Source organism: Lepeophtheirus salmonis, chromosome 6 (genome assembly GCF_016086655.4).
Source record: "Lepeophtheirus salmonis chromosome 6, UVic_Lsal_1.4, whole genome shotgun sequence".
Lineage (NCBI taxonomy): Eukaryota > Metazoa > Arthropoda > Copepoda > Siphonostomatoida > Caligidae > Lepeophtheirus > Lepeophtheirus salmonis.
The window spans coordinates 837359-851641 of record NC_052136.2 but is presented as its reverse complement, the minus strand read 5'-3'; positions in this window follow the sequence as shown (position 1 = coordinate 851641).

Here is a 14283-nt window from a genome sequence, read left to right as displayed (position 1 = left end):
AAAAAAATGACGAGTTTATTTCATTTTCTATTCATTTTGAAGATATGACAAGTTTTCAATTTTCAAGATTGAGTTGTGTAATTTTTACTTCGAAATTGTTACTTTAAGAATTGGTTGAATTAATGGAACTGTTACACAGCTTAAGGGGAAATTAGAAATATATTTAAGTTTGATATTTGCTTCTCATCATCCGGTTTACGAAGCTGTGTTCAATTAATTAAGTAGCGTTGAAAGCGGTGGTCCTACCTTTAATATACAAGATGTTGTCTCGTTTCCGGGTTAATATCATTTCCCCTCTACATATATCTTTTCTGCAGGGGCCAATATAAAAACTCACACTGACAATGTTTGAAGCCTCTCAGACAATATTTATTACTTAGCCAAATTTAAATCTAGTTGATGTGATCATTGTTGAACAAAAATAAATCATTTAAGAAAATCTTAGACACCCTTTATATATAGTATATTCTTTATATATTCTATATAGGAACAAAAACCCAAGAAATGAGACCGGTCAGAAATATAATACGTTCTTGGTTCGGCCTTGTCGGTTCCGGTTCAGCGGTTCAAGAACCAGAATCCCTTGAACTGCTAGAATCGATAAGGGCACAACCTTGTATCTAAATATTTAATATTTGCTATTTCAATATTGTGATATTTGCAACTTGTGAGTTAGTAATTATTATACTTAATTAATATCAATATGCCATCGTCTTGTGTTGTCCCTGGGGGATCAGGGGGAGGATCCTTGCAATTCCTTTGAAAGGAAAGCACATGTCTTAAATGGATGGTTTACTTTGGGATGAGAATACGTTAACGGTTCACTCTGGAGGCCATCACCATACTCTTTGTTATGTGAAGAACACTTCAAGCCAGAAGATTTCTGGGTGACAAGGCAAACTCTTGTTTTCGTGAGAGGAAAAAAATATCGGCATTAGAAACGAAATGCAGTCCCATCCCTTTGTCCTTCACCACAAACAATTAAAAATACAGCTGAGAATTTTTTACCAATTTTCACTAATATTATAATTTTCAAACAAGAGATCAAACAAACTTAAATAAACTAATTTGAAATTAGCCACAACCAATGGATTCTAAAATAAATAATTGCATTTCTCCTCCTAACTTAATAAAAACAATTAAAGGGTCAACACTGAAATAAATAAATTGAAGTAGATTTTGAATACAAAAATAGATATAATGATGAATGAATCATCATTCATCCCTTCCACCCTTTTTCTTTCTTAATTTTCTATTTGACATGGTCCGAGATTTAACCCTGGGTTCACTGCCAAAAGTCTGAAAAAAAATATTTATAGTAGAAAATAAGTATTGATACCTACTTTAATAAGTCTTTTCTAAAGTAAAAATATCTGAAGATTATGATTTTTTAAGTTTCAATCCTGAATTTAGCCAAGAAATTTGAATTTGTGACCAATTTTTCCCAAAAATGACTTTTTTTTGGTGGACAAAATTTTTGAAATCCCAATTTTGTAGACATATATAGAATCTTCAAAGTACATTTAAGAGACCATTATTTATGTTAAAATGGCCAGGACTTTAAAATAAATATGTCTGTTTAGTTGTTTCTTCCATAATTTTTTTTGCAATGCCCGTTTAAAAAATATAGGTCTCAAAGTGACAAACGGGACTCAAAAATTACTACTTTTCGATAAATGCCTGACTTTAGGTAGCCATATCTACTAATAGGAAAGGCCTACAAGCTTTATTTACCTATCATTTTATTGGTAATTGTATAAACTTTAAATTAATACCTAATTTATACTATTTCTTGTAATTGTAATATTTTTATTTCAATTCAAAAAAGTTGTTTTTGTGCAAGATATATTCATTGTAGCTCGTGACTTCACATTAATTCTCGGACGCTTATGAAATAAAAAGGGAGTAATATTGTACGAAGTCAATTAGGCTTTGCCATTTGATTTTTAACCATAAAAAATACACTTCCCCCTACATTAGGTTAAGTGATTGAGCCTTGATCCTCTCCAGATATTAGTATAACTCATTGACGATGAATAAAATAAAAATTGAAATAGGTTTAGTTAAAATAATCAATTGTTCCGTGAGTAATTGTGAAAGGATTATTTAGATCCTTATTGAGCCAGATAATTTGGTTCAGATCATTATCAAGAACTATTCTTTCAGTTCCTAATTGATTCTTAATTTTAACACTTATTAGGGGGGGGGACGTTCATGTATTAAAATGTGTAAATTTAATTTTAGCCCAACTATTCTAATGCCCAAATATTTTTTGAGTATTTTAATGAAAAAAACATTTCCGAGAATTTATTTTTTTTACCCTGAATGCATGTTTTTAACCAATTATCGAAAGTATTACGGAAAAGTTCCCGTATGATTATTCATTCAAGCCCTATTATACTTTAAACAATAGCTATTGAAGCCTTCGTTTAGTTTGGTAAAAGTAAGTTAGCAAGAGCCATTACTTTTAAAATCATGTTTGAATCATGAATATAACTCAGTTATTACTTTGTGTATTTATGTACCAAGGGAGAAGAGGGAATCGACAGCTGACAACACAATGCATAGCGTATTTTTGTGTTAGCAAAGTAACGCCGTGATCCATCGTTAAATGCAACATATGCCGCTGATTTGGTTTCATTTTATAAATTAACATATGTACATAAATAAGTTTTATTTTTGTCAACAGTTTTAATACATCATCTTTATAATACTTTAAGTAATACAATGATAATGTAACCTTCACTCGAGTCCCATAATAAAAAGGTAATTATACACAATGAAAAGAGCAAAATAATAGACAAAGGAACTATTCGTTGCATATGTGTAGTGTATACAATCTTTGATTGAAGGTTAAATTGTAACATAAGATTCCTGATGTGGATGAAGTATTTGAGTTTCAAAGAAAGAAGAAGGATTTCTTTAGTATCCTCACTTTTTTTAACTGGAAAGAATCTATATTCAGGAGCGTCCACAGGGGTGTGCTGGAGTGGCTGTAGCCCCCCAGCCCCCAATTAAGGAATCTTTGCTTTTTACAATAAATTTTTGTCATCGTTGGGGTAAATTATGAAAATAGAGAAAAAAAATGTAATATTTCAAATTTTTCTCCAAAAATTTAATTTTTCTTGTGTATAACTATGGATTTTGTAAATTTTTCCCAAACAATTTCAAATTTACATTGAATAGGTGCAATGAAGTGGAATAATTTACATCTGACAACAAAATACTGTGTACATTATTTATGTTTGAAGAATAACACCAAGAAACAGACATAACATAGTCCACGGGATTATATATATATATATATTTTTTTTTTTTGGTGGCTTAGTTGTTGGAAATTTCTTTAAAAAAAATCCAAAAATAGAAATTTTTTAAAAAAATCCAAAATTGATAGCTATTTACAAAAAAATTCCAAAATTAAATATTTTGGCAAAAAAATTCGCAATCGACAGCTGTTCACAAACAAATTATATTCTGTGATAAAAAATTCAAAAATGATATTTCAAATATTACAAAAATCGAAAATTCCATTAAAATTTCATATTATTCACAGAAAATTAAACGGTTTTGAAACATAGCGTTACCTCACTAACAGAAAAATTTACATTGAATGGGTACATTTTATGTACTAAAACCTGTAAAACGCAAGTAGAATTAGAACAATAAAATCATTTTTTTTAAATTCAAAATAATGTATCCCAGACAAGATAACTATAAAATAATAGTAGAATTTAATTTTAATCGGGTATTTACTTGATTTTTATTCCGGTCATTTCAATACTATAAAATGTAAATAATCGGAACTTAAGCAATATTGAATCAGCAACCTTTTTTGTTACAAGTTTCTATAATAAGTAATAACCAAAATTTTTAAGTCTATGTGTCCAATCAAAAACTTACTGCACACTTCCCCTTCGCCCTTATGCAAAATTAAACATTTCTAAATAGGCATGGTATGAACGAACTCATCAAAAACAGCAAAAAAATCTTGTTTACCTCAATATTTAGTTTTTTATACGTTATTATTATAATAATAAAAAATCCTGGGATATTAGGGGAATATACTTCTCTGTAGAAGGAGTTTCCAAACACTGCGTTATGCGATTTTTTTTTTTGGGGGGGGGGAGGGTTAAATACTTTTTGGAAGCTCAAACCCCCAAACAGCGGCTAGCGACATCCCTGGTGACTACATTGTTATTGATTAGATCACAAATGACATACATTCATACAGAAAGACAGACGGACCATGTTTGATTCGGGGTTTATTTTTCCCTTGACCAGTCTTTCCCTTGAGTCCTTTAGTTCTGACAAATAATTATCCGTAACATTCTAAAATATTGTGTATTAGTATTTCCAGTGATGAAAATCCAGTTTATTTTTTGGCCCGTTTTCTTTGGAATTCGTAATATGAATAATGAATTTTCTTTTCCTTAGCAGTTGTCATTATTAATGCATTCCTGATAAATGAACATCCTTTCCTAAATATAGCATTCGTGACTACTCATAAAAGAAGGAGCGTAACCCTGAGGATTTGTAATTGTAAAAACATCTTGAACTCAGAGTAGAATTGGGGATCGACATCCGAGTAATTCTAGCCCATGTCCTTGTTTATTTCCTTCTCCCCCTCTTCCCTTGTCACAGCTGATTGTAGCTGATCTAATGAGACGTCAGTGAACATTATTCTTTCTCTCCTCCAAAACATTCTTGAAATTGTCAGAGTTACCAAGTTGATTTTTGGTTTCTTTTTTTTAAACATAACAATTCTTCACAGGTTTTTCATCACTTAGTATTATTTCCCATCGATGGAAAGGGATTATAATTAAGGAATTATAATTACCTGAGAGACGTAATCATGGAACCAGGAAAGGAGCCCTTGGTTCTTGTACTTCACTTCGTATATTATAACATGTACTTTGGATATTTATCCACTCAATCTTCCACTTATCCTTCTATTGTGAGGACAATACAATTAGGCAATCTGAGGGCCTCAATCTCCCCTCAAAATAATTCAAATTTCTTCCTCAGCCATCTTAAGAATCGGGATAATTGTTTCACATTCGTAGAATTGATGAAAAGAAGTCTCCAACTCCTTATGGCAAAAATAACAACCTCTCTCGTTAGGATCTTTCTATGACTTGTTTATAAAAATACAAGACGTTCCTAATCTATACCTTTACCTTTTTGACGAGTATCAGTGAATGGATTCTTCAAAATGACGTTTGGATCCGCATGTTCCATGCCATTGCTAATACCAAGCCTTCCGTACCTTTATCTTGTGATAGGTGAAGTGTCATTCTTTTCACTACCAATATTAACATTCGATCCTTGCTTAATCATTTTGTTTGGACCGGTCTTTAAATGTCGGGCTTTGGAATGTTTCATAAAATGTTGATTGTTCATTAAGCCAAATAAAATATATCAGATATGTATTATGAGCATCACAGATATCTTGCAAAAAATATTCATATTTTCAATAATATACAATTAAATATTAGGTTAAGTAAAAAGTTCTGAACGTTTTTCGCTAGATGTCTTTAGTGAGCTATATCTAACGATGCAAGTCGAAAATGTCGAGAACATAATGGAAATCGTTGAGTAAGAACGGCATGCAAACACTTATTGTATTGCCCAGGAACTGAAGATCAGCCAGAAAACCGGTTGGAACCATCTAAATCGGATAATCCTAACTATGTTAATTTTATTGTCAAAATAAAGCCAAGAAAACCCCTGAACTTGTTACTTCGCATATTATATTATTTTTACTTAGTTCTTAAATTTTATTCTTTTATATAACGGAATCATAAAAAAAAAAAAAGGAAAAACACCCTTAATGACGTCACAAGGGTTCGATTTTTCCTCTTTTAAGGACCGACAAGTGAGACTAAACTGTACTACGATCCTTGGTCATAAATAAAGACCAACACAACACTAATCCTTAGTAATAAACTCAATCCGATAAATCCTTTAAATTTGACTACTCCCACGTCCTTTTTTGTTATTGTTATTCAATTAATCCCATTGCCCATTACGTATGTATGTACTCAACATTCATTTCTCTAAATGCTTGATTGAGCATATATTAAGCCATACATCAAATTATAGGTGCAACCACCATGGAAACGTACATTGTACATACATATTATTTTGATTTATGAGTTGAAAAAGTCTCTAGTAAATAAAAAAGAAATAATTATCATGAATCCTTGAGATTTTATGGAAGATTCGGTATGTATATTTAGACGTGTATAAAATATGTATTGGAAAGCGAGAGTGGATAATTCTAGTAGTTAATAATTTGAAAAGTTTTTATTTATTTTATATATTCAAAGCTGGCATCCTTATTTTTGAAGAGACAACTTATAAGTATAAACTAATCACTAGTTTGTGAAAGACGAAGAGATACATTGAAGATTTGTATGGACTTATAAGTGCCCCCCCCCCCCAGCCCACCACCTTTGGACGCCTCCGGTAAGTCCCTTTTGGAATTGATTAGAATTAAGGATTGACATCGTTGTAATTTTAGGTCATATCTCCTTGTTATATATGGAGTAAGATTTGTCTTCCTTCATATCATAGCTGCTGACAGCTTATCTAATAAAATGATATGACAGCTAAGCTGCTCTCCTCCCAAACATTTTTTAAATTGTCAGGGTGATCTATGAACCTTATATTTAGATGTGATATTGATGGATATAATATTTTGAAGGAGGCAGATTAGCTATAATAACGTTTCATTAGGTCAGCTACAATCAGTTGTGACAAATTAATCATTCTAAAAAAGTGAGTGCGCTAAAGAATACACAAGATTTACATCACTAGTTCTAGGGTTAAGTCCTTGTTGAACTCGGAGTAGAATTGATGACTGATATTGCTGTGATTCCAGGCTATAAGTTCTTGTTATATAAGGTGTAGGATTTGTCTTCCTACATGCTGCTCACAATTAATCTAATGAGAGCATTTTTTTAAAACTAAATTATGTTACTTAGATATTTAATCTTGACTAAATAATCAGTTTTATTCTGTATTGAAAGTCAGTGTATCATTTTAATAAATGAGTAAATTATGTATTTGAAATCCTTGTGAAATTTTTGTGCGAATGCTGAAAAATGTCTAAAAATTCTTCCTCCTTTTTTAAAGCCAAATGGGATCTTAATACTTCATCAACTTTCAAATCTTAGTCTGATGCCAACAAATCGTCGAATTATTGGAAACTAATTTTTTTATTCAGTAGTGAAAAGTAAGGATCAAAGTTATGATTACAGATAAATAATTGTTATCCAATGAAATTATTGATCTTGACAAAACTGAATTGTTTTTTTTTATCTCAGTTATAAGAACAAAAATAATCAATCTACCAAATTTAATATTACACTATTCTTTTTTTCAAATCACATGATTACTTTATTCTCCGTACATTAATTTGATATATCTATACATTCCAAAAGCACCTAGCAACTTCATCACAAAATAATATTAATTAAACACTAGTGAATATCATTTGTTGTTCATCGTTGAAGCATACAAACAAACTAAACAAAAATGAGCATGGGTAAATGAAAAAAGATAATAATATCTTAACGAAAATCTGCTCAACAATTTAACTAAAAAACAAAACTGTAAGACAATTCCATTCCTATCGAACCTCTCCAGCACTTTGTGGGATCTTAAGAGGAGTCAGTCCAGACTAGTAGGTATGCAAGACTTCTTACTTCTTGCGGCGTAGAGAATAAATAACACCTTTGTTATGAAGCATTCTATTTTGAAGTGAAATCTATGTTTAGGTGGTGACATTCATTAACTGCCAATCCCCAATTTTTATTTCCAAATTGTAGTATTTCCTCAAAAACTCAGTGGTCACGTGCACAATGTTAAACACACTTGACGAATCCCAAAACAGATGTCTTGAAGTCTATAAACTGGACTTACAGAATGTGGAGCCTCCCTCTGTTTCTTGGGCTCTCGATTTATTTATAAAAAAGGTAGAAGCAGTCATCCTGTAGACGAACCACTTTTCTTTTGAGTCTATGAAAGGGTTGTAAAATAATCTTATTGAGCTTTTCAGAACATTTTCCGACGGTTTACAACCTAATCGAAGGAAGGGTTTGAACAGGGAAGTATTTTTAAATTTGAAGCTCATGTGAGAAAATCTAATTGAATAATATAAATTTTATTTGTCAAAATAATTTATTTCTACAAATTATTTAATTAAAAAAAAAAAGCTATATACTCGTGTATAGAATTATACGTTTATATGTTTGAAAATTATAGATTGCTTCACGGCAAGGGAAGTTTTTTTTATATTTTAAAAACTATAACAATATTTTTAAATTACACATAAAAGTTCCTCGTTTGTGAGTGGTTTTACACAAATAAAAAAAATGACTTACTCTAGAATGCACTATACAAATTGTTCCCTACCTAATGTAAATGATATACATTTTTGATCTAAAAATAACAACATAGTTATAATAATAAAAAACTTCGTTTGCGTTTGCCTGTAACATTGAGTGTGTGTAGCTAAGGCTCCGTCAGGTAGCGCTCTAGAAACTAAAGTACTCCCTGGGTCATCAGTCATAACGGCATTTTTTTTTTCTGAAGCTATTATTATAAATTTATTCTTGAGGAGAGAACATCTATCATCTATGTATTGAGTAACTACGTGTGAGTGTGCTCAATGAAAAATGGTGGGTAACACTGACTCCTTCTTGGGTCGTTGTTTTATATATTTTTAGGCAAAGTTTGTCTAGTAGACGACCCCTAATAAATTTGGCCAATGCCGGGTAGTATTAATAGTTTTTATAGAAGTCAAATTTGGCCTTCCAGTTGAGAAAAGTTCGTTACAAAAAACAAAATTTGATCAAACAATCTGACTTTTTACAAAATTTTGACTATTAAAATTTTAAGGACAAGTCTATAATTTTACATTATGATAAAAAAAAATCCTATATATATGATAAATTCAATAAAGTAATGGATAAAAGCCCTTCCATTTAAAATGCAACAGTTTTTGAAAATGACAAAAATTGATATATTTCAAAAAATCATCAAATTTGGAAAATTGATTTAATAAATACAATTAAGCAACACGTTATTTACATTCTCAATGAATATAGTCACCTTTTACCATAATGACCAGTTCCAGGCCGGTGCTTTTGCCGCCTTCAATGGTACCTTTGGCTGTCTCAAGTAATTCTTTTTGCCTTGATTCGGGCCATTTGGAAGCCTCTGGTGGTCACCCGGTAAACAGTAGAGCAGTTACAGTCCAGTACTTTAGAGATCTCTGATAGTGATTTTCCACAGACGGATAGCTCCAGAATTGCAGTTCTGCATTGTTTCATGTTTTTTGATTATGACACACTTATTTCTTGTTTGACTTTCTTTATTTTTTGTTTACAGTTTCTTTAGAAAATTGTTTACAATAAGTTATTATGTTAAAACATCCAAATATAACAATTAGGACAAAAGGCGAGCAATTAAAAAAAGTGTTGTATTTTCGTAGGAAAGGTTGCGAGACACGATTAAGTTAACTACTGGTAGAACAAAAATTAAATCGTCCGTTGTATAATTACTTATATGTCTTTTTCTTCTCGAGTATATACTTCCACGTCGTTGTTATAACACAAAATTGTCTGTTATTTTATGGCGGTGATGAATACTATTATATAAATAGAAGTAAGGTCAATGCATGACCTTGAAATGAAAACCAAAATACTATGATATACATAAATATAAATATATGATAATGATAATCAGATCACTGCTTCCTATATCTATTAAATAACTATTGTGACCCGTTAATACAAAAGCAAGGGAATCTTTCGTTTTGTATCTTTCGATAAATATTATCATTGTTTTTTGGAAGAAAATTTGAAAAATTAAATTTCAAATATTAAACTTTAAAAAAAAAATTGAATTGAAAATTTGAAAAAATTATATTTGTATTAAATTTTTTGAAAAAATGTCAACAATTCACACCAATTCATAAAATAAATTAATTTTTTTGGAAAAGGAAATCAAAAATTCACAATTGTTGACGAAAAATTCATAGTTTTTCAGAAAAAATTTCAAAAATAACTTCAAATATTAAATTTCTTAGAGAAAAATTTCAAAAATCTATAGTTATCCACAGAAAATAAATTTTTTTTTGTAAGAAATTAAAATAAATTTCAATTAATAAAATTTCTATTTTAAAGGAAAAAATCCTTAATTTGGGAGGGATTACAGCCCCTCCAGCCCACACCCTGCGGACACCTATGATCAATGCCTATAAAATACTGGGTAGAATGTTGTACAAGTTACTATTACAAAATTAGACTAATGATTTAAAATGAAGGATTTACAGTACTTGTCATAAGGATAATGTAATCATTGTACTTCATGGAATATTGGACTATTAATGGTGTAATTTTTGGCTATTTTATTACAAAATACTAAATATAAGTATTGCATGGCACATTACAAAGTTCAAATCCCCAGTGTTGCATTGTACCGGGGTGTTCATTAAATCATTAAACAATTACAAATTCAATCATTAATAAAGGTTGATTGAGTGAAATTATTTGATATTTCGACATATTAAAGCATAACCAATGGAGATAAAATAACACTATAACGTGATCGACGAATTTCCATTGGTGCACTCCAAGCCGTTGGGCGTCTCACATACCACCTTCTACGCCGTCAGTAAGTCCAAAACGATAGAGAGGAAGAAGGCTTTGTCAAAAGGCCAAAATGGAAACGGAGGAGTGAAAAAAAATAGGGCAGGCCAATCCCAGCAATCCAATTTGGGCCCGTACAAGAGATCTCGGGATTTCACAACAGAATGTCCAGAGATATAACAAAAAAGTGGGTGGAAAGAGCCTTCTGAGGTGACACTTTTAACCCCTCTATAGCCGCCCTGGATGTATGTCGAGGGAAAGGTCTGCAGTGTCCTTCATCCAAACACCGAGGCGCTCATAGCCCCTGTCATCCAGCGCTGGGACGCCTTGATAGCGGGTACCAGGCCTTCCACCGCCACCTTAGCCATCATTGCCGCCAAGGTCTTCTGCATTAATGATTAAGAGATATCAGACAGCCATCTATTTAATGTATTACTTTTGTTGAAATTCCACTGTTTATTAATCAATTATATTTAGTTGAAGTTTAAAATGGAGTGTGTTCCGATTTTAATGTAACACTAGGTACACATACATTACATAATAACCATTCCAGTTTTATAGATTAAAGTGAAATAATAGTTTTAATTAGCCTAGTTAGTAATTAGAATAATTAATATTGTAGTTATGTAAATAATTCATTTTAAGATGCAAAAATTGACACTTTTGATATTTGTTTATTCAAGTCTCTTAAATCGAATATACAGAGTGGGGCTCCAAAACTTGGAGTAGCGTGATAAAGTTACAAAGAACGTGATTTTTATGGAATTAAGAAAAGACAACTCAAAACCAATTTGGTGATAATTTTAAATACTATGCTTTTCGATATTTTGTATTCAATATGGCCCCATTACACGCAATAACAGTCTCAACACCTACGTGAACAGATAAATTGATCCACCGACCCCAATTTTCAGATGATTTTGTGAAATAAATGTTCACGCAAAACGTCTTGTTTAAATTTTAATTTTGAAAATAATAAAATGTGTACCACTAGATACGATTAACCCTGTACATCGTATATTACACATCCTCTTATTTCTATGAAGAAATTTTGTCTATCATATATAAATAAAAATGAGTAGCTAGGCTTTTAATATAATATTACTTTGTAATAATATTCAATATCGAATAAAATAAAGAAAATGTAACTTAAAAAATGTGGCTTTAAAATAAATGTTTATGTCAAAAATTGTCAAAAGTAATCCAACACCTCAACCTTAAAGAAAAATCCTAGTTAATCCGTTTCACGGCTACTCTAGCTCTAGACCTGTGTAAGTCAACAATTGTGAGAATAAAAATATGAAAGGATATGTTCAAAGAGCTTTTAATATAATTTGCCTGACAATGACAGGAATTGTATATATGCTTCATTTATTGAACATATAGGTATTTTAAATACAGTATTTAGAATCATCGAGCAATAATAGTTAAAAACATATGGTTGAGTAATATATAAATATTAGTGTTACTAAGAACGGCCGGAACAGGTGATGATAGTAAACATGATATTGAGGAAATGAAAATGGTATAATATAACCATTTTTCCGGTTTACATCTGAAAGTTCTGAGTAATTTTTCTTATTTAATTACATTCCTTTCCAAAAATTTAAATTTTATTCACAAAATGTCTGTATTTATTTATGACGTCGTTGTATCTTGCAACCTTTTCTCCCAAAAGAAAATGTTTCGAATACACAAGACTAGGTCTGTGTCGATCCTTTTTTAGAACTAAAAACTGCAGTCTCTTCTGATTCTGTCTCGGTCCAGTTCTTCCTGTATATCAATCCTAAAACTGATAAAGCTCGGTCTTTAATGACGTCATTTAATATTATTTCTTCCCTTTTAAACAGTTCTAGTACTGACAATCCGAAGGACCTGTCCCAAAGACTGATTGGTCCGGTCCTAAGACTGAATTAGACCAAATGAATAAAGACTGGCACAATACTACAAGACCGTTTCTAGGATTTTTTTTCGAGTGTTGGGCTTTTTAACAAAACTTGGACAATTTTGACAAAATATATATATCTTTTTAATTTCCAAATTTGACAAATAAACTGTTTGAGAAAAGTGATCCAAATACTCAAAATTGACACAACAGAAAAAGGTTCCTTTTGTCTAATTTGACTGCAAGATTTTAGTCAGAGTGAGCGTGTAGCACCATCCCAAACACACCAGTAGTCCTTTCCTTGTCGTATGTAGGTAATTCTTCCTAACTAAGGAACTAATATTCGATAGTTGTTAATAATTGCTCAAAGCACTTTAACAAGGGCTAATTCAAATTCAACCAATCAACAACGTTCTGAACGTGAAGGGGAAAGAAGTAGAAAAAAAAGAAGCTTACAATAAAATATAGTGAGATTTTGTTGTGTTAGTCAAAAGCCTAAATCACATTAGCAGGGGCGTCTGCAGGGGATGGGCTGGAGGGCTGTAGCCCCTATCCTTAATTCCAGATATTGAGTATTTACAGATAAATTTTTTTTGATTTCGCTAAATTATTTAGATATTAATTTCTTAAGGATATATTTTCTCAGTCATTTTGATAAAAGTTTAATCTTTGAAATTTGTATCAAAAAAAATTAAAATTTGCGGACGCCCCTGATAAGTAAAAGTTTCGGATTTGTATTAGTTATAACTAGTATACTCTTGTATAGAAGTTTCAAGGTCATTAAATGAGATGAAGCCTATAACATTTGTTATACGGAGAGGTATTGTACGCTGATTAATAATCCATTATGTGTTCGATATAGGCATACTAAGGCTGTAATTTTTGACTTTTTTAATAATGAAAATTACTGATTAACGATGTGTTTTACTGCATGAAGTGTTTACAATTCTTTTTCTCGTAAATATATAATTTAATTGATTGAAATGAAATTATAGCGTCAATGAATAGTTTGAGTCCAAAAAGTTACAGCTGTTCACATAAAAAAATCAAAAATTAATGTTCATATACTGAATTTTTTGAAATAAATTTCAAAAATTCACAGCTCTTTATAAAAAATTAAATTATTTGGAAAAAATTCAAATATTGAAGTTTTTGGGAAAAAAGTTCAAAAATTAAATTTTTGAAAAAAAAAAAATCCAAAATCAACAGCTGTTTATAAAAAGATTATATTTCGAATATTCAATTAAAAAAAAATGAAATATTAAATTCTCTTGTAAAAAGAAAAAAATTACTCAATTTGGAGAGAGGGCTATAGCCTCCAGCCCATTCCTTGCGGATGCTCCTGCATTTATTCTTTGGTTACCATTCTTCCAGCAAAATATATATTTTTATATTGAAACATTTGATTTAACCTTCCGGTTTGAACATTATACAGGCCGATATTTATAAAAATGTTTCTTATTCATTTAAATATTCATTTTATTGCCAATATTTTCAGTTTGCTCCTGAAAAAATAAGTTATCAATCAATATAGCTTTAATGAACAGTTCCAGCCTGATACGGATCTTTTGTACAGTAGTTATTTACAAAGCTCGGCTCTTAACTAACTTCAGCGGTGATGGTGGAAGACTATAATGGGATCTTTGTTGTATATTGGACTCCCGAAAGCTTCCCTTAAAAGTGGCCAAAAATAATAAATTCAAGGGAGGAACATTCGAGTCTCTGGGGAGCCCAAGAATC